The sequence below is a fragment of the Arachis ipaensis genome, chromosome B6 (genome assembly GCF_059453495.1).
Source record: "Arachis ipaensis isolate K30076 ecotype BB chromosome B6, ASM5945349v1, whole genome shotgun sequence".
Taxonomy (NCBI): Eukaryota; Viridiplantae; Streptophyta; class Magnoliopsida; order Fabales; family Fabaceae; genus Arachis; species Arachis ipaensis.
Genome location: NC_142441.1, coordinates 115,914,393 through 115,936,198, shown reverse-complemented (window position 1 = coordinate 115,936,198; position 21,806 = coordinate 115,914,393). Strand labels below are relative to the sequence as shown.

At 36.6% G+C, this 21,806-nt stretch overlaps 1 pseudogene; it reads left to right on the top strand.

Moving 5' to 3' along the window:
• The window catches only part of LOC107647154 (endo-1,4-beta-xylanase 5-like), a 42,323-nt pseudogene extending 37,152 nt beyond the window's left edge, over positions 1–5,171 (top strand).
• The last annotated feature ends 16,635 nt before the right edge of the window (positions 5,172–21,806 follow it).

The following is a 21,806-nucleotide window of genomic DNA, read 5'->3' as shown; positions in this document are numbered from 1 at the left end:
ACAAGTCTTTCAGAAAATTTGCATACTTCGGAATTTGTTGGATAACATCAAGAAGTAGTATGGTTACCTCAACTTTCTTGAACACTTGAAGCATGTTTAAATCGAATTTCGGAGACTTCTTCGCTTTCTTCACCAAGGAAGGGAATGGGATAAGAATGGACTCATCCACTATAGCTTTTCTCTTGGGTTCCTTAAGGCTTACTCCTTCTTTCTCATGCCTTTTATCTACCACCTCTTCCTCATGGATATCTTCCATGACCCTAGGAGGTATCTCCTCCAATGTATTCTCTGACCGTAGAGTGATGGCATTGAGGTTGTCCTTGGAGTTTGGATGGGGTTGGGAAGGAAGGTTAGAAGAGCTTGAGGGTTGGTTGGTGTTGTTGGAGGAGGACATGGCCATCTTTGAAATCATGTTAGTGAGATGGGCCAATTGAGCACCCATGGTATCGAATTGAGCCTTGTAGCCCTCATCTCGTTTCTCCATAGCGGTTCTAAGCTCATCAAATTGATTGGTGGAAGATGAAGAGGGTTGGTTGGATTGTTGTCTATGGTGTGGTGCTTGGTATTTGGTGTAGTTACTTTGGTTTTAGTTGTGGTGATTTTGGTTGGCTTGGTGGTTGTTGTTGTTATGGTGGTATTGAGATGAAGATTGGTTGTTGTTGTAGTGAGAAGAAGAGTTGTTTCATCTTTGGTTTTGATTGCTCCCTTGTGCATTATCCCTCCTCCCTTGATTTTGATTACTACCATGTGAGTAGTTGTTTTGGCCTTGAGAGGGTAAGGCGGACGGTTGTTGTAATTCACATTAGCTACGACAAGGGCATGCTCCTCTTGAATTTGATGGCATTGATTGGTGTAATGTGTGGTGCTAGAGCACAAACCACAAATTCTAGGAGGGCCTTCAAGTTGAGCAAATTGGGGGTGGGGCTTGAATGGCTTGGATGGAGTAGTATTCCTTTTGATCTTTTTGTATTTGCGTGAGGATAGTAGTCATATCCCCAAGCGCCTTGGTCAAGCTTGCTTCGGATGGTGATGGTTCTACTACACCCTTGAGAGGATTACTTCTCACCCTTACGTGTTGTGTAGCTTCGACAACATTATTTATCAAGCTCCAAGCTTCTCCTTCTGTCTTGTTTTTTGAAAGGGAACCGCCACAAGAAGCGGTGAACAATCTTCTATCTTCTGCACAAAGACTTCCTCCGGTGAAGTAAGTAATGAGCAAGTGAGTGTTCAACCCATGGTGTGGACAAGATTCCAATAGTCTCTTGAACCGAGTCCAATACTCATACAAACTCTCTTGGTCCTTTTGCATTATACCCGAGATTTTCTTCCGGATGTAGTCGGTCTTCTCCGGTGGGAAGAATTTATCAAGAAACTCTCTTCTCAAGAAATCCCAATTGGTCACAATCTCATCTGGTTGTGAATAAAACCATGTCTTTGCTTGCCCTTTAAGAGAGAAAGGGAAGGCAAAAACCATGATAGCCACCTCATCGGCTCCATGCCTTCGAGCCGTAGAACAAGCAACTTGAAAATCTTTTAGATGTCTGATGGGGTCTTGACCCGGCAACCCATGATACTTAGGAAGTAGATTTATCAAGCTACTCTTCAACTCAAAGTTTGGATCAAGGTTGGGATACCTTGCTTGCAAAGGTTGAAGTATGATATCCGGAGCTCCTTGCTCATGCAAAGTGATCCGTCGTGGCTCCGCAATGTATGGCTCACTTGTAGGATGCAAAGATGTATTAGTAGTGCCAACAGAAGAATAGGAAGTAGTGGACTCCAAGTCACTCTCAGTACCGTCTAGTGATTCGGTATGTTCCTCAAAAGAGGCCGAAGTACTAGCCGTATAATCCAACCGCCGTCTAGCTTGCCGAGTGTGCAACAAAGTTCTTTCAATCTCAGGGTCAAACTCGGCTAAGCTAGAATTCGGTTGAGACCGAGTCATCAAACTTGGGAGTCATAGCACAAATATAAAAGAAATCTAAACTATAGCTAAGTATTGAAAGCAAGTAAACTATCTACAATATTCACATATTCACATAACCAATACCTAGGCATATGTTGCAACCATTCCCCGGCAACGGCGCCAAAAATTTGATAAGCCACGGATACCATCGGTAAGGAAATTCACAAGAAATTTGCATTGCAAGTATAGTCCTCAACCAACAAATAGTCTGCAGATCAAATTTAGAAGGAATTGGTTGTCACAAGTTCAACCCCAAATAGAAATAACTGAAGTATTCAAACCTCGGGTCGTCTCACAAGGAATGGGAAAACATATGCAACAACATTGGTTAGAAATCCGGGGTTGCAAGTCATGAGCAAGAAATTAAACTCAGAATCCTAACAAGCAAGCAATCTTGAAGTGCAAGAAACTAATTCAAATGACTAAAGCAAGATGTGAGCAATTCCAAACTAATAAGATAACATCCAATGTAATTCTACACCAAACTAAACAACTAATTATAACTAAGACAAAGTAATCAAGATTTTTGGGTTTTCAAATAAGAATGATAAAAGTAACTCTTGGCTAAGCATGGAAATTGAGATCGCTATCCTTGCCTCCATATCAAACATTGACAATTATGAGGTATCAACCCACTAAGTCTACTTCTCAAAAGCCTTAAGTATGTATTGTCTACTCCTAGGCTTGAAGTACGTCAAGTAGGTTTAATCACATCAACCCATAAGTCCCAACCTATCTACTAATTAGATTAGTAGTGGGTTAGTGTCAATGGGTATCAAGTTGATCACCAAGGGCTCTCAAATCACCAATTCAATGAGACCCAATGACTCAAGGTCACTCAATTCCCTTAGCTTATGCCAATAGTAAAGAAAACTACTCCATAATTAAAGGGAACATTTCGTCAAACACATGGTAAGCATTAGTAAAAGACATTTCCAAAAAAAAAAACAATTAAATTGAAATTAACAAATACCCACTAATAATTATCAATATAGAATCATTCAAACAACACAATTAACCATGAAAATCATCAATGCAACATTAACAAATCAAGATCTACAAGATTCATTAAATGGGTATAAAATGACAATTGACAAGTAAACATAAAACTAACACAAGATCTAAACAAAATTATACTAAGGAATTCAAATTAAATAATTAAAACTAGTAATTAACAAGATCCAATTCAGAATTCAACAAGGGAAGATCAAATTAAAGCTAGATCTAGAGAGGAACAAGGGTTTCTCTCTCTAGAAGAACAAAGAACCAAAAACTAGCTAAAAATTGTGTCTAAGTGTGAATGAATGATCCCCCCTTTCCCCTAGCATCCTTGGGTCTTTTTTCATGCAGAACCAGCTTGAAATTGGGCCTCTTGAGCCTCAGAAATTGCCAGGCACGATTTTCTTTAATGAGGTCACGTGCAGCTTGTGGCGCGTACGCGCCATGTACGCGTGCGCGCCGATTGACTTTGTGATCCACGCGTGGGCGCCAAGTGCGCGTGCGCGTCGGTGGGCTTTTTCTGATTCGCATGGAAGCGCCAATCCATCCGCGCCGCTTCTAGCTATCCGCATCCACGCGTGCGCGTGAAGTGCGCGTGCGCGCCCATGCTGAAGTTTCCGAAATCCAAATCTTCATGTTCCTTCCTCTTGTGCATGCTTTCTTTCTCTCTTCTAGGCCATTCTTACCCTATAATTTCTGAAATCACTCAACAAATATATCACGGTATCGAATGGCAATAAAAGAGGATTAAAATATGGCAGTTTTAAGGCAAAAGAAGCATGTTTTTCATCATGAAGCAATACTAGGAAGAGAACACAAAACCATGCATTTCTTGTGAATAAGTGCGGAAAATATTGACAAAACCCCCTAAATTCTACACGATATAAACCACAAAATTGTGGTTTATCAGTGGCCCATAAATAAAGACTGGGATAAGTTCTCTACTGGAGATGGTCTAAGAGAAAAGCCAGCTTCCAAATAATACATACAAATGAAACAACATTAAAAGGAGCAAGTGTTACCATAAAAAGTCTATTTTCCCATTTGGATGTGGAATGAACTTCCATATCATCACAAACAGTGACTACCAGAACTGGTCTGCATCGAGATTCAAATATACAACTTTCACCAATTCCATGAAATGGTATAGCACAGAGAAAATTCAAGGTTAAGAGAACTATACCATATTAGATGCCATGATAGATTTCACCAAAGAGAATGACATTAGTGTCAGAGGCCATAACATTTTCTAGGACAATGAAAACATGTAGCTTAAATGGGTCAATTCCTTATCTCCTGATGAGTTAAGGGAAACAGTGGAAAAAAGAATAAATTATGTGATTTCAAGATATGAAAGTGAACTTATTACATGAGATGTGATGAATGAGAATTTCCACTTTAGCTTCTCTGAGGACAATCTTGGTGAAAATGATGCAGCATAGTATTTTTCGAAAACTTACAAGCTTGATTCAAAACCATTATTGTTCAGGAATGAGTATAATATTATTGAATATAGTGGTGACAGAGCGACCATCCCAGCCAATTATATTGCAAAAAAGGCAAAGATTCGGTCATTTCCAGGAAATGAAGGAATCAGCAGCAATAGGGTTGCAAGGCCATTTCACTGCTAGCCAGCCAAATCTTGCTTAAATGAGAGCTACTCTTGATGCTTGATGCTGCTTCACTTCCAATATGGCTCACAGAAGTGAGTGTGGATTCAGATCCAAATCAGGTCTTCCTAAACTCTAGACAATGTTTAAGATATGAAAACATATGCTAATTTGATCAGTGTCATTCTTAAAATTCGATAGAGACGATCTTCTTAGAATTTTAGAATAAAATTGTACTACTTTAATTAACTATAGCTTATGACTTAATGATAAGACACCAAATTATATTCTCATTCTTGATTTTTGCATGGGAAGCAGGCAGAGCACTTGGAAGAAATTCTAAGAGAAGGATACTCTCATCCTTTTGTTGAAGGGATCATCATGTTTATCAGTCTGGCAATAGCTAGTTTCAAGGACATGGCTCTCATGCTGAGGAAAATTTTCATAATACTCCGGCCGATGACATTATGGACGAGCTCATCAATAAGTGGCAAGTTGAAACTCAGAAAGCCACAAAAGACAGCATTGGAGTTGTACATTTTTCACTGGATCAAGGAGATTATGATGTAACTGTGACACATCCTCTTGGCCACTCCTAAAAAACATTGAATTTAAGTGTAAAAAAAAGATTCTACACAACAAACTATCCATGTCAAAATGCATTCATAAAAGCTATAGCAAACATGTACATGTTAAAAGATCCTGATAAAATATTATATAATATTATTTTTGTTGAAATTTGATTTTCAATAGTCATGCAAACGAATGATCAAAGTGGGTTTCTTCACTCTAGTATTATGAAACAAGCACTCAATATATTTGAATATACTTATTAAGTTCAAATTTTAAAGATTAAAACAAAAAAATAATATATTTTCTTAAAGTATAATGCTTTGATCTTATACATCTCTTTCCATATGGAAGAAAGATGATAATTGTAATACTATAAACCATTTCAATAAGATCTTTCAAATTGTACATATTTGATAACTTCTAGGTACGCATTTTGACCTGAATCATTTGTTGTGATGACTCTTTAGTTAAATTAAGATTATGTTTTTTAGAGTTGTGGCAAAGAAGATATACTATATTGATATTATAATCTCAACAAACCACAAATTTTAGATTAAAACTTAATAACACATATTAATTCAACATGAATAATTAACATCTTACAAAGTGCTGTAACTATTAGCATAATCTGAGTACCAGTAATCACTATTAAGGAACTTTTTAGAAATATATTATACAAGATCAAATTAAAAAAAAAGGAGTGGTCTTAGGCTTCTGAAGATTATTTTACAGAAGCCAATAAGTAGAATCAGATTGCATAAGATAATTCCTAAACAGCCACAATAGTATGCCGAAAGATAGATAAGAGAGCCTTAATTTTTAATAGATCCTATGAATTAGATGGTTCAAACTAAAAGTGTATCTTTGTTTTGGTCAAAAGTGCATAATATTTATGTATCATGTGATCCCACAAAAGCTTAGATGGTTTGATATTGTCCTCCTAGTCCAGAACAGACAAAAGTAAAATACAACAAAGTTCTAACAGCTAAGTGAAAAGTTCTAATCTTTGATTAAATGAAAGGAAAGATTTACTAACTAGTTACATAAACTACAAAAATGCAGAAAGAGATTAGAGTTGATCATTCTTTCCGTTCGCATCATCTATTGTATGTTGGATTCGAGTTCTTTGAAGGATCCTTATTCAAACTTGGCTCTATATATTTTTGAGAAGCTTCATATGATCTTTTTAATTTATCTACACTTGTAGAAAAGGAGGCACGAGCTAGCAGCTTTCGCGTCACCAACCTATCTACTAGATTACTTTTATTCTCACAATTGACTGAAACTATAAAGCACATTATTAAATGTATGATGATAACCAGAGCGAAGAGACCCACCAGAGCTCGCTAAGTGGCAGCTTTCATGACAGATTTTATTTGAAACAACAATTGACAACAGTTATTATAAGAGAATTCTGGTATTCGAAACTACGCCATTGGAGATTTGGAAGGCATGTTTGTGTTGTAATTTATGGCTAAGGTAGAATTGGAATACACAAGTGTATCTAAAAGTGAAAAGGATGTTGGTGGTTAAAGATTTTTGTGGAAAATAAAGAATTTAAAACGTTTGAGTCATGGACTCTGGTAAAGGACAATTCATTTTTGTTTTTCGGTGGTTTAAAATGTCATGTGATCCTTATCAAATCCCATAACTTACTCTGACATGTCTACAATCCTTACATCACATACCAATTTGTATCATGTGACAAATCCACATGATATAAAATTGGTTTTCTTCATTTGCTGATATTCTTGACAATATTAGTTTGAATTATCGCTCTTAACCTCGATTAAGTGTGATAGTCACAACTAAACTTGACAGGCAAGAACACTTTCTAGGAACATGAAGTACAAAATGTATTTTGGTGATTTACATGTAACATAAACAAAACAAACGAGTTCATTATATTCCTAAAGTTGTAAGCATTTCCATAGAAATCAATAATGAAGTTATCTGCCAAAACACAATGTTTATGGGGGAATGGATCCTCTCAATTCTTTTTAACAATTGAGAGAGTAAACTGTGATCTCTCACTATTAATTTTATAAGTGGGACCAAGAAAATCAATGAGAGAGAGAGAGAGCAATGAAGGTTAGAGATCACATTTTTTCTTCAATTTTTTTTAACAATTGAGAGGATTCATTCCCTGTTTATGGAAGATACATTTATAATATGTGTGGAGTTGTATTCAATGCAATCTTTTTAGGGAACATAAAACTTTGCATAAGTGGTGTAACACCCTCACTATCAGAATGTCACGCTTCCGACTACGCCATTTTGATAGCAAAAATTATTACGACTACTTTATGTACTTAATAATAAGGTATGAGCCTCTACGCGTAAATCTACCGATGGTTTCGCTAAACACTTAAAATTTTTCCAACAAAAGCAAACAACATATATTCACATACTTAATGTTTATAATACATTATGGTATTACGTACAAAACCAATTACAAAACCTACCCCTCTAAATAAAACTCTAACTAACAAGTTGAAAGAAAAATAAATTCTAACAACCCAACTTGTAAACATACTTTTCTTTGCTCCTATAGCTCCCCTCTAAATCTTCACACCTGCAGTTAAAAGGGGTAGAAAAAGGGGATAAGAACTGGGGTGTGTAGTTATGTTCATTTTATTACCATAGCCAATAGCAACGAGCAGTAGAATACATTTAGACTTAGCAAATAAAGGAGACAGAAATTAAACAATCATATAGTACACCCACAATCACAAGAAACACACTCACAAACCTTCAAAACCATTTCACTTAGAACCAATTTTTTTTCCAAACTCAACTCTTCTTTCAAAAGATAAAAGAATAATCATTTATTAGTTAAACCCCTCGACAAAGCTTCTAGACTTTTAGGGGGACGACAACCAATCTCATTTTAAAACCAAATCATTTAAACTCAAACATAATTCATTCTTTCCTTAAATAAATCAAAATCAAATAAAATAATTCTTCAATCCAAATTAACTAAAATAAAACTTCTCAAAATTCTTCTAAAACTTTTGGCAGCACCTCTCCTAAATCTCGGACTTTGCACCCTTCTCGAGTCTCATCCAAACCATTTCCAACAGCAAAATCATTTACAAAATCGAACCAATCCTAATATTAAATCTCTTTCAAAATCAAACCAACTCAAAATCCAACCGCTTCCAAAATCAAATCTTTTTTTTTAATAATTCAAAATTTAGCTAGTATAATTCTTAAATTTTTTGAAAATTCATTTTGATCTCCAAAGTTTTTAGAAATTGCACTTTTATCATTAAACTTTTAGAAATTCTATTTTAACTCACAAACTTTTTTTATTTAACTTTCAGCCCCAAAACACTTTCTTAATTATATTTTAGCCACAAAATAGTCAAAACATGAGGATTTTTTATTTTTCAAAGAACCAAATTAAACTCATCCAAAGTTCATAAAAAATACTTGATTTTTAACTAGTTTTTCAACGGTTTCGATAACTGATTTTTCACAACTTTTAATTTAATCTCACAGTCATCAAACATTATCAAATTTATCTTGAAATACCACATCACAATAGTCCCAAAATAATCAAAACACCCCAACTGGCTTTTTATACATAGTTGAACCAAAATCTCAAGCAAACAACAATAATTCAACAATAATTCAATATAAACTTAATCAAACTCAAACAATAATAAATCAAACCAACATTCACTTATCAAATTCATATTTAATTATTATAAAATTACCAAACCTTACCTCCATACGAAATCAAAACAACGGAAATTTCAGAGAAGCTTTTTGACCGAGCTGCTGAAAAAAAATATCAGAAATTGTCTATGCCTCCTAGAACTCCAATTGGCCGAACTCAAGGGAAAGGAAAGATACATCACCATCAACTTCTACCAAACAAAAGTGACACTAATATGTAAAAGAAGAGGATACAAACACTTTTATCTGATTGGATTTTTTATTGGAGTTACAGATCTCAAGAAATCGAAGTCGGAAGCTCTCGGGTTCCATGAATTTTACATTCCCTCTCTCTCTCTCTTTTTCCTTTCTTCTTGTAACGTTAAAGGAAGAAGATGAGATGCTGATGATGGTGATTAATAATGATGAGAATAGTTTTGAATGGTTTGGTGACACGTAGGGGGTTGGGTGTCACAAACCAAGCTGTTGAGTCAGCGATTCAAGTTATAAATATCCTAAACAGATAATTATGAAAAGTGGATATATTAAAACACAAATAATAATAATATATATGAGTTACTAATATAAATAACATTAGCAACATAATGATAAAAGATATACGGTGAAGCATTAACAAAGTTAAGTTTTTCCCTTTTCGTCCTTTTCAAGCTTGTTCATGTCATTGATGTTTGGTTGGTGAGACAAAGCTACCCAATTCATACAACTGGGTCTAAAAAAAACCTTCTAATTTTTCTTGTTTCAGACTTTAGAGGACCGTGTTGTACACTAGTGTTCTTGTTTCTCCAATTCTATTTTTGTCTATGAGCTCAAAAGACAAGATCCCTCTTTTGATTTTGATTTTTTTTTTGGTGGGTGGGTAGGGGTGTTCTGTGACAAGTTCTGAACTAAGTTTTGTGTAGGACGATGAAGATATTTTATGAGTCATTCTCAATTGGTTGTGATCTTTTGCTTGTTATTTACTAGATCCTGTTGCCTTGTTTTAATTTGTTGTAGCAACTTACTAATAAGTTGAGATCCCTTGAGTTTGTTGGAAAAATGAAAATTTTAAAAATTGATTATTTTCTATGCAGTCAAAAGGATTTCATTTATTTATTTATTTTCAATATGTAGTGATGCCAATGCTTTATATTTACAATAAGTAGTAGTTTCAAGTTGGATAGTGAGACATATGTGTACATACACTCATTCACATCTACATGCAGAACACAATTGATTATCTACTTTCTCTGCTAGATCAGCCATATGTCAATAGATTTCTTGGTGCATATAAATTCTTGTAGAATAATTTAAGATGAGAGCAATTAGAATGGACCTGAGAATGCAGCACATTTTTTGTCAAAGGGCTATTACTATGCTTGAATAGTAGATGGTACTTTTTTATTTTTAACAAAAGTATAATAAAACCTGATTTTTCTCTTATTGAAGTAGAAATTATATCTATTTTTTCTTCAAGTTTCTTATATGCTATATTGATTAACGCTCAATAAAAACATATATTGTGGATATTTATAGATACAGTAGTTTCATATTTATTTGTTGGTAAAATAATTTTTTGAAGGTTCTGATGCCTTTCTTTTATCAAGAACCTGCATTTGCTTGGTGATGTTTGTAAAAATAATATCTGGTGATGGTTAAAAGTTTAAAACTCATGAGGCTGTTGATTTTTGTGGTTTTAGATCAAATTACACATCATTGCAATGCATGAATGATGTGAATACACAAAAGAAGAAGGATTTTCTGAGGGCTTTGATGCTCACTTCAATATTGAACAGATTAACAGAACTTTGGTTAAATTGTTTCAGATGTACGATGATCACAAAAAAAAAAAAGGAATACTTGTGCCTACTAAAAAAGAGTTTCGAGACTATTATGCTCTCCTTAAATTGGATAGGCATCCTGGTTATAAAGTAAGTTGTCCTTGTTTGTTCTCTTATCTTTAATGTTTCATTGGCAATAGAAAAACCTAAGAAAATAAGTAAGTTATCCTTGGTTTAATCTACAGAACTTTTCCTTAATCTCGCTAAGATGACTCTAGAGATAAGGCAGACTCCAGAAGTTCTACTTGTCTGTGATGTAGCATGGTTTGTAATTTCAAATGGAAATTGGCTACTTTTTTTTACTTTTCTTAATTTGATTATTATTAGGGGTATAGTAATTTCATTTGATTTTGACTTTACCTGGATTATTGGGTCTTTATTAATTAATTCAAGACAATTAATTTTGTTCTGTTCTTGATTTTCTCTGTTCTTGTTATGGTTTGTTGTTCTTCACTGCTCTTTATTTGTTGTTCTTGGCTTCTTGCTATTGTTCTTGATTTTCTATTCTTAATTTGTTGTTCTTCGTTGTTGCTAATTTTTTGTTGATTTTTAATTTGTTGTTCTTCACAGTTGGCTGCTTCTACTGTTATTTTTATTTTGAATTTGTTAGTTATTAATTTTAATTTATTGATTCTATTATTTTTTGTTCTTGATTTTAATTTTTTTATCTTCACTGCTGTTTTAATGGCTGCTATTTTTTGTATTTAATTTATTGTTGATTAAATAATTTATTGCTATTCTGTTTTTTATTTTGATTCACTGATGCGCTATTATTTACTGATATTATTTTTTTGTGATATTTTTTTTTAGTTTGATCACAGTATAAATGACAATATTGGTGAAATTAAAGGTGGAATTGGTGGACATGTTCTTTGTGCATTTGATATGCCAAGTCTTAGGTGTTGTTCGTATTTTTTATTTTTTTTTTAAATTTTCAATGTGCAATGAAGAATCAAAATGTGTAATGTATAATAAATTTTATAAAAGCAAGAACACATTTATGTAACCAGATTGAAATATCTCTAAAGAAGTAAGTAAATACTTACTTTTACATGATATTGTAAGTGAGCATTTTTCTTTGTTAGTTTACTAATTAAGTCATGTTATTTAGAGCTATTGAAAAGATAGAGGAGGCATTTGATCAAGCCTAAAGGCTTGGTTATTATCAGGTTAAGCTTTGTTAGAATATAATTAGGATCAATTAGGATCAGTTAGTATTATTTAGTATATCTAAATAATACTAACTGGTCCTAATTGATCCTAATTATATTCTAACACTAAATAATACTAACTAATCCTAATTGATCCTAATTATATTCTAACAAGCTTCAATACTTAATTTCTTGAAACATGGTTTGAACTTTTTTAAATATGTATGATTTTGATAAACTAATTATTCTATATGTGATATAATTTTTTTAGTTCAATGACTAAAATAAAAAAATAATATGAGGTTTATTTTAGTTTAGCGACATACTCGCGATTGATGATGGTGAAAAATTAAAGACTCTATTCCAACTGAAACATTTGTGAGATACCTATCGATTTGTTACTAGCTTAAAAGGAATTTGCGATGACATTTGCGATAGTATTAGCGACTACTTCGTAACTTTGCTTTCTCATTTAGAATAGATTTGGTTTAGTGACAAAATTTCTACAAATTTAATTAAGAATTTTCACATATTATTTATAGATTTGCTACAAAATGTGATAGATTTGCGATCATATTAGCGGACAACTTGCGACGAGTTAGATTTGGAAAAATTTCTCGCTAATTGGCATCAATTAAACATTCTATTTTGTCTATGAAGTTAGCTTGAATTTAGCGATGAGTCAGATGCAGTAGAGTTTGTCGCTAATTAGCGACTACCTTTTAGTCTATTTTTTCTATGGAATTAGCTTTTGATTTAGTGATAGATTTGTGACTATCTATTCGGTCGCGAAAAAATTTTCTGATAAATTAGCAACTGTTGTGTTTGGCTCACTGATCTGCGACTTGTAATTAGCGAGGAAAGCATTGGTTGCTAGGCGGTAGCTAATCTATCACAAATTATATTTTGCGTCAGATTAGTGATGATTTTTTGACTATTTTTGTGGTAGCTAATCGGCCTTATTCTTATAGTGGAGGGTGGTAACTTAAAAGTGAAGAAAATTTGTGAAGTGATTAAGTATGGTTGGGAAGTGCTGTAACACTGAATATGTGATGAATATTGGCTAAGATGAAAAAGAATAATTGAACATGAATGAATTTTTGGCTTGAGCATTTCTTTTTATCCGAGATACGAGTTTTCCTGGGTAGATGCAGTGGCTTGCCACCACTTGCTCCAGGTTAAGACTCGATATTCTGCTGACCCTACGTCGCGAGGTGTGGCCGGGCACTTTAACTCCCCAAAAATTCCCCCAATCAGCTGAATTTGATATACGATGGATTGAAAAAGCTATGCATAGACCCCTTGGGATGCGCGCACGGAGGAACTGTCTAGAGTTAGCTACCAGACATGTCGAGTTGGCTTTATAACTGACAGAAGAGACTCATCAGCCATAGGATAGGCATATATCATATGCATATGTTTGTCGTGTTTGATGGTGCATTATTTAGGTTTGCCAATGTGTTTCACTATGGTTATTTGCTATATGTTCTACCTCTTGTACCTGCTTTCTGTTGTATTTTCTTTATCTGTATTGTTTATCTGTGCAATTGAAAGGCCCCTTGTTTGGCGGAGGAGTGACGAGGACAGTTCCACCAAAGTTTTAGAGGATCGGAGGTGGTGTGTGCGTACACAAAACCCCCACATCTTTTCGTACGGTAGGCAGTACCAGCAAGTGCACTGGATCGTCCAAGTAATACCTGAGCGAGTCAGGGTCGATCCCATGAGGATTGTGGCTTGAAGCAAGCTTATGTTTTGTCTTGCAAGTCTTAGTCAGGCGGAATCAGAAGGTTTATGTTGGATAAACTTTGAATACTTTGAGAGTTGGAGTTGCTTTGTCTTCTGAAGTAACTCTGGTACTACTGTCTTCTTTGCTTATGAGTGATTTCTTCAATGGCAGGCTGTATGTGATTGACACTGGTTTGAGCAGCTGCCAATACTCCTCCGGATCTAAATCCCAGGTTTAGTGTGGATCCATCTCTACTTGAGGGTGAAGCATGTACAATCCATTCTCCTTTATGATCCTACTCAAAACACCACAAACACGGTCGGATCTTCCGGATCAGAGAATGCTGTATTTGGGTTCTAGCCTCTACCACAGAGACCCTAATCTCCCCGAAAATCGGCTAAACTGATGTCTCGAGAAGTCTCCAACGAAGTCGTGGATTAGCCGTCTGAGAGAAGTATATTCAAGCTGTTGTTCATCACTGTCCGGTGAAAGACGCGTTCTTAATCCAAGTAGACGCGGGTGTTTGTTAGGCACGTTCATATTAATATGATGAATAGAGCTAATTGGTTAGATCATCCTATTCACCATGATGAAGTACGAATAAACATCTTAGAATTAATCACGCACGGATTGAAGAAGAAACAATAGTACTTTTATTAATTCATAGGACTCAGCATGGCTCTTCCCCTCAACCTAGGAGGTTTAAAAACTCATACTGAGGTAGAAGACAATAGACAAATGTGAATGATGAGAAAAGTGATGTAAGTTACATAGATTTAATCCCTTAAATACTAAACAGATGACTAGTAAGGGTGAAACAATCTATTTAGTGCTAAAATATACTTCTTAGGCCCACTTGGTGAGTGTTTGGGCTGAGTTTTGATGAGATCCACATGCGATGAGGCTCCTTGGGTGTGCAATGCCAGCTAGGGGTTCCTCTCTGGGCTTTTTGTGACACCCTACCACACAGAGCCTTATGCTTAAGTCATAAGACAGAGGTGGCGAGGTATTACGACCTCTAAAAATAAAATTTAGTACATATAGTAGTGTGAAAAATGTTTATAACTAGGAGCCTTTGAAGAAAATGGATAAAACAAAATTGCAACTCCAAAAGCGCAACACTCCGATCGGTAAAATAATGAAATAGATAAAGGATAAGCTAAACGCAAGAATATATACAAAGAGTGCCAAAGATACGAATATCAAAACTCAAGGCCCGGTTTGCGAAGATAACCGGTCCAAGCATAAAAGTATATATATTTACATACATAAAGTAAGAAACCCAAGGGAAACCCCAAGGACAAACTATCAAAATCTATTCTCCAAAACAACCTCTAAGATGAGTCAAAACATTATGTAATTATTTAGTGGAGATAACAAGTATCTAAGCAAAAACATAAAACCAAAATAAAGTCCCGAGAACCAAGGATCTTCGCTAATCCAGAAGTCTCCAGCATGCCTCAGTGAGGAGCCTCACGTCCTGCATCTGAAAACCATAAAATCCGCATGGGTGAGAACCAGAGGTTCTTAGTATAGTAACAGTTCCCACATATCTAACATGTAATGTCCTGGAAAAGCCGAATACAATCCTAGAACTTCTAACAGATAATTCAAAGCTTATTAATAGACTAAACCATAAAGGGAAAATGACTAAAGATATTTAGTCTAACTAATATTTCCCTTTCCAAATCCTTCAGACCTCCCAACCACCAGCAGTGATCTAATATGGCAAACACAGTTATATCAGACAAGGAGATATACAAATAGGAAACAGATACGGCCTTTAGACAATTAGCAAGTATTTATGCAGTCAATTAGGCAATTCCAAACAATCCACATAATATGCATATGATGTATGCCTGTCCTAATGGCTTATGAGTCTCATCTGTCAGTTTTAAAGCCAACCCGACAAGTCCTGGTAGCTAACCATTGGACTGTCCCTCTGTCGTGCATCCCCAACTCGAGTTATTCACAACATAATTCATAATTCATATCCGACACCTTCACTAGTGTATATTCACGGGGGCGAGCTCATCCGGAACTTTCACAGTGTCCGGCCACACTTACGATATAGGGTCAGCAGAGTATCGAGTCTCCACCTGGAGCACATGGTAGCTAGCCACTACTTTCTCCCAGAGAAACTCGTATCTCAGATAGTGGAAGTGCAACATTCACATTTCATTCAATAAGCATATATGCAATCATACTCAGCCATAGTTCAATAATAGCTCAGCCATAACTCGACAATATCTCAGCCATTCGGCTCATAATATAATCCATAACCAGCCATTCGGCTCATGGCATATCAAGCACTTCCACATTCATCCTCCGTATCTCATACAATGATCTTTGATCATCATTCATCATTAATTCTCCCCTTTCTTCATCCACAAGTTACCACATTTGCTAACCCTTCTCATTGCTAGGCATATCATCAAGTTTTAAGACATAAGGGGGAGATCGGAGGCTTAGAAGTCTGAAATTTGGCTTTGAAAACTCAAAAATCAACTTTGGGGTGAAAACAGGGTCACGCGTGCGCGCTGCCTACGCGCACGCGTGGAAGGCAGCAAGATACAGTGATGCATACGCGTCCCCCATGCACACACGTGGATGGGAGAAAATCCAAGTGACGCCTGCACGTCAGCCACGCGTACGCGTGGGTGCGTTTTATGCCCCACGCACAAAACCAGCACAATTCTCGCACAACTCTCTGGAATTTGGTTGGGCAACTGAGTTAACACATCGACGCGTACTCGTCGGCCATGCACACGCGTGGGTAGTGAATATTTGAAAATGACGCGTGCGCGTCGGCCACGCATACGCGTGGGAGTGCGTTTTGCCAAAAATTTTACTAAGTTAAAAAGCTGCAGAATTCACAGTTTCGAACCCCAATCTTCCGACGGGCATAACTTTTCCGTTTCAAATAATTTTTCACCCGTTCTTCAAACGGCATAACCACCCCGGATCTAATTTCATTTCTAAATAATTTTGGCATAAATCAGGGATCCAGAGTCCAAGTTACGCTCTGTCAAAGTATACCCAAAAACTACATTTTCATACAAAACCACAAAGTGTCATTTTCGAAACAACCCAATTCCAACCCTTTTTAAAATCAAAGAAAACATACCAAAAATCAACTCAAGCCTCCTTAACTCATACATCAACATTCTTATCAAGTTCACAAACAACATCCCACCATTTTAACCCATATCAATCAAATAGCCAACATCAAACACATTATCATGTCATATATTCTTCCTTACCCCAATTTCCAACAACACCATTTCTAATCAACCATCATTACATACACTCAATACCATCCCCACCATCAACATGGTTTTACTCACAATTCAATCTCAACCAATCATCAATCATATATCAAAGCATGCATACCTCTCATACATTATACCATCAAAACATCAATATTCATGATCACATATATGACCACACTATATATCTCAACCATTCAATAACATCAACATTTTAATTCTTATCTTAGGACCTCTAGCCTAAGTTTTCACACCACATTATGTTTTAGATACAGGAAACCGAGACCATGCCTTAGCCGATTTTCCCGCTCAACCCGGAGCACTTCCAAATTACTTTTTCACAAGCTCTCAAAGCTTCAACACCTCCAAGAATAGATTTTTAGCACACCAAAGTCCTTTTCCAAGCTTTCCAAAATCTCAATCAAGCTTCAATATTCACATACACACTACCTAAGCCACAATTATCACATTCAAACACAACAACTCAATACCCAAACATCATAAACCCACAAATTCTACTAGGGCTGAGAATCTTACCACACCTAAGGACCAAGGAGACAAGATTACTCTTCTCGTTCAAGCTAGTTGGATCCTATAATATCAAAGAGCCCAAAATCTCAACACTTTCATCCAAATTTTTGAAATAAAATCTGAAACTTCAGAGGGGAAAACGTGGCTTACCTAAAGAACAAATAGTGGGTTTTGTAGAGCTCGTCGCGGTGAACGGCTGGACGCAAATGATGCGGAAATCGGAGCTCCGGATCAAAAGTTATGGTGGTTTGAAGATCAAATAAGGGTAGAACCTTGGAAGAGTGTTCTTCCCTTCCCTTTCATCATTTTCAGCGTGTGTGAGGTTTAGTGAGGAGAGAGAGTGATGTTTGTTAGGATTTTAGGTTTTTTTTGGTTGGACCAAGGGCCTAATATGGGTTCGATTGGCCCGGTTTGGCCCGTTCGGTCCAATCTTGGGCTGATTTCTATAAAATTGGTATCGAAATTCTCGTCTCAATCTCTTCTATCATATTAAGCCATAAAAAAATCAAATTTTTGTCTTTCTAGAATAAATTCTCATTTATGGGCTAATTAGTCATTAATTAACCAGGTTTTACACCTTTGGACGTTGGTCTCTGCTCTTTGGGCGCTGGACACCTGGAAGGGGGCAGGAAGCTAGCTTTGGACGCCAGTTTTGGGCCTTATAATCTGAAGAAAAGAATAGACTATTATATATTTTTGGAAAGCTCTGGAAGTCAAATTTCCATAACCGTTGAGAGCGCTCCATTTGGACTTCTGTAGCTCCAAAAAAACTCTTCCAAATGCAGGTAGGTCAGATCTGGACAGCATCTGCAGTGCTTTCTCTGTCTCTAAATCAGATTTCTGATCCAGCTCTCTAATTTCAGCCTGAAAATACCTAAAATTGTACAAAAACACATATTAGAATCCAAAAATGTGAATTTAACACTAAAACCTATAAAAAATTAATAAAAGCTACTAAAAACTATATGAAAGTGATGCCAAAAAGCGTATAAAATATTTGCTCATCACAACACCAAACTTAAACCGTTGCTTGTCCTCAAGCAACTAAAAACACAGTAGGATAGAAAAGAAAATTAAGATACAATAAATTTCTAAGTTTCAAATGAAGCTTAGTTACAATCAGATGAGCGGGACTTAATAGCTTTTTGCTTTTGAATAGTTTTGGCATCTCACTATCCATTGAAACTTAGAATGGTTGGCATCTTTAGGAATTTGGAATCTAGATAATATTATTGACTCTCCTAGTTAAGCTTATTTTGATTCTTGAACACGACTTTCTGAGTCTTGGCCGTGACCCTAAGCACTCTGTTTTCCAGTATTACCACCGGATATATTCATGCCACAAACACTTTAACTGGGTGAACCTTTTCAGATTGTGACTTAGCTTTGCTAGAGTCCCCAGATAGAAGTGTCCAGAGTTCTTAAGCATACTCTTTTTTCTTTGGACGACGACTTTAACCGCTCAGTCTCAAGCTTTTCACTTGATACCTTCATGCCACAAGCACATGGTTAGGGACAGCTTGATTTAGCCGCATAGGCCATGATTTTATTCCTTTGGGCCCTCCTAACCACTGATGCTCAAAGCCTTGGGCCCTTTTACCCTTGGCTTTTGGTTTAAAGGATTATTGCCTTTTTCTGCTTGCTTTTTATTTTTTTCTTTTTATTTTTCACCATTTTTCTTTTTTTTTCCGCATGCAAGCTTCTGCTTTTTCTTGCTTCAAGAATCAATTTTTTAGATTTTTCAGATTACCAATAATACTTTTCCTTTTTCCTTATTCTTTCTAGAGCCAACATTCTAAAGTCACAACTTTAAATATGCACTGTTTATTTCATACATTCAGAAAACAAAAGCAAATGACACCACATCAAACTAATTAAACTAATCTTATTTTAAACTTTAAACTTATGCATCTCTCAATTTTTTTCAAATAAAATTTTTCTTTTAAGCAAGGTGAGAGATATATGGAATATTTTACAATTGTAAGACATCAATGCAAATGATCATGCAATAGGAACAAGAGAACAGATAAATAAACAAACAGAAAAATAGAAAAATTAATAGGAAAAGAGTAAAAGAGAATGGATCCACCTGAATGATGGTGGCCAGTGCTCCTCCTTGAGGGTCTCATGTAGTGCTTGATCTCTTCAATGTCACTCCTTTGCCTGTGTTGAGGCTGCTGCACAGGATTATGTGCATGCTTCCTAGTTTGCTCCATCATCTTCTTCTATACTTAAGAGTGGTAGAAGTCACAAAACAAGGCTTTTGCAACACCAAACTTAAGAGTTTTTCTCGTCCTCGAGTAAATATGATCAATGGAAACGAAGAAGGGGGTAGGTGGAGCTTCCGTGGGACCTCTTGGTCCTGAGAGGCTAAGGAATTCCAGATTCCCTACTTCTCTGCATTGGCATTTGAATGCCCAAGGGCTGCTCCCTGGCTGGCATTCAACGCCAGCAATGCTCCCCTCTTGGGGCGTTGAACACCAGTAGGGATACCCTGGTTGGCGTTTAACTTTAACACTCCATCTGGAGTGTTCTGTTTTTACTACTGTGGATTCTATCTCTTGACTGATGCACATGATCATGACCCTAAGAAAAATAAAACAAAATAAATAAAATAAATAAATAATTAAGGTTGGGTTGCCTCCTAACAAGCGCTTCTTTAATGTCATTAGCTTGATGGACAGCTCCTTTCAAGGAGGAAGATAGTCATAGAGGAACAAATCCTCACTCCTTACTGGGAGCTTCCTTCCTGTGCTCTCATGGAATAGCATAATACGCTCAAGAGACAGAATTTTGTTCACTGCCTGAGGCAGGGTTGGGCTTGCAGCGGTATGCTAGTGTCCCTTTTTATCACTTCCCTCTTCCATGGTGAATACCATGATGAGATAAGTGAATATCACCATCTTCCATGGTGAAAAGCCCTCAGTAGGGATATTTTTGTCTTTCCAATCCCTAGGTATCTTCCTTTTGGGGCCTTCCTCCTTTGTGGATAGTGTACATCCAACACCAAACTTACGTTTGGTCTTAGGAGGGATTGAATTAGTTCCATCCAAGGGAGGAAGCTTGGATGCTGAATCCTTTATACAAGTGCCTCCCTTGTCAGGGGGTAATGGAGGGCCAAGGACCTTAAATATCATCCAGTCCTTATGCAACGTAACCTCTTGGATTCCTAGCTTCTCCATTACTATACTTTACCCTAGGTCACATAGAGCCTTCTCGAAGGTCATAGTGCCTATGGTGCAAGGAATTAGAAAATGTCCAAGATCTGGAAGCTTCTGAGGTAGCTCTTGCTGAACCAAATCATAGAGTTCTTTGGTAAGCAGTGGAGGTTCTTCCTCCAAAGGCTTTGTACCAAACAATTTGGTATTCAGCTTCATAAGAGCTCCTAGGTACCGAGCAACTTGCTCCTCCCTAGTGTCTTCATCCTCATCCAAGGATGAGTGTTCATCAGAACTTATGCACTGTAGAAGTACATGCAAAGGAACCTCTATGGTCTCTATATAAGCCTTGACTTCCTTTGGTTTTGGGATAGAGGGTTTTTGAATAGGACTGAAGCACTCAAAGGGTGTGCTTTCACTGGCGTTCAATGCCAGCTCTGTGAGCTTATTGGGCATCAAATGCCCATGCTAGGCACCCTTACTGGCGTTGAACGCCAGTCCCTCTATGCTTTTGGGCATTAAACGCCCAGCAGGGATGTCCTTACTGGCGTTCAATGCCAGCTTCCCTAGGTGTATGGGCGTTGAACGCCCAATGAGGGCTTCCTCACTAACGTTCAACGCCTTCACATTCTCTCCAGACTTGGCCTCTGCCTCAATGAAAAGTATCAGATTTAAACTTAAGCCAAGATCATACAGAGCTTTGTCAAAAATGATCTTTCTAGTAGTCCATAGGATCTGAAAGGTCCCTGGATCTGGCATCTTTCTTGGCAGCTCATGCTGAATTAGGATACTGTACTTCTTAGTAAGTATCTCTATTTCATCTCCCCTTAAGTCCTTCTTTTCAAAAAGAATGTCTTCACCACAACATTTTGGGTCTATGGCCACGGTTTTTTTGGTCATGACAAAAAACCGTGACCATAGACCCTCTATGGTCACGATTTTTTACCGTGACAAAAATAAAGCTATGGTCACGGTTTTTACAAAATGGGTGACCACAGAGTACCTATGGTCACGGTTTTCTAAAAAGGATGGTCTAAAAGGGTCTATGGTTTTGGGGGGATGACCTAAAGGGGTCTATGGTCACAATTTTTCAAAAAAGGGTGACCTAAAAGGGTCTATGGTCACGGTTTTGGGGGGTGACCTAAAGGGGTCTATGGTCACGGTTTTGGGTGGTGGCCTAAAAAGATCTATGGTCACGGTTTTACGAGTGACCTAAAGGGGTCTATGGTCACGATTTTTTACAGTGACCAGAAAGGGTCTATGGTCACTGTTTTTCAAAAAAGGGTGACTTATAAGGGTCTATGGTCACAGTTTTGGGGGGTGAC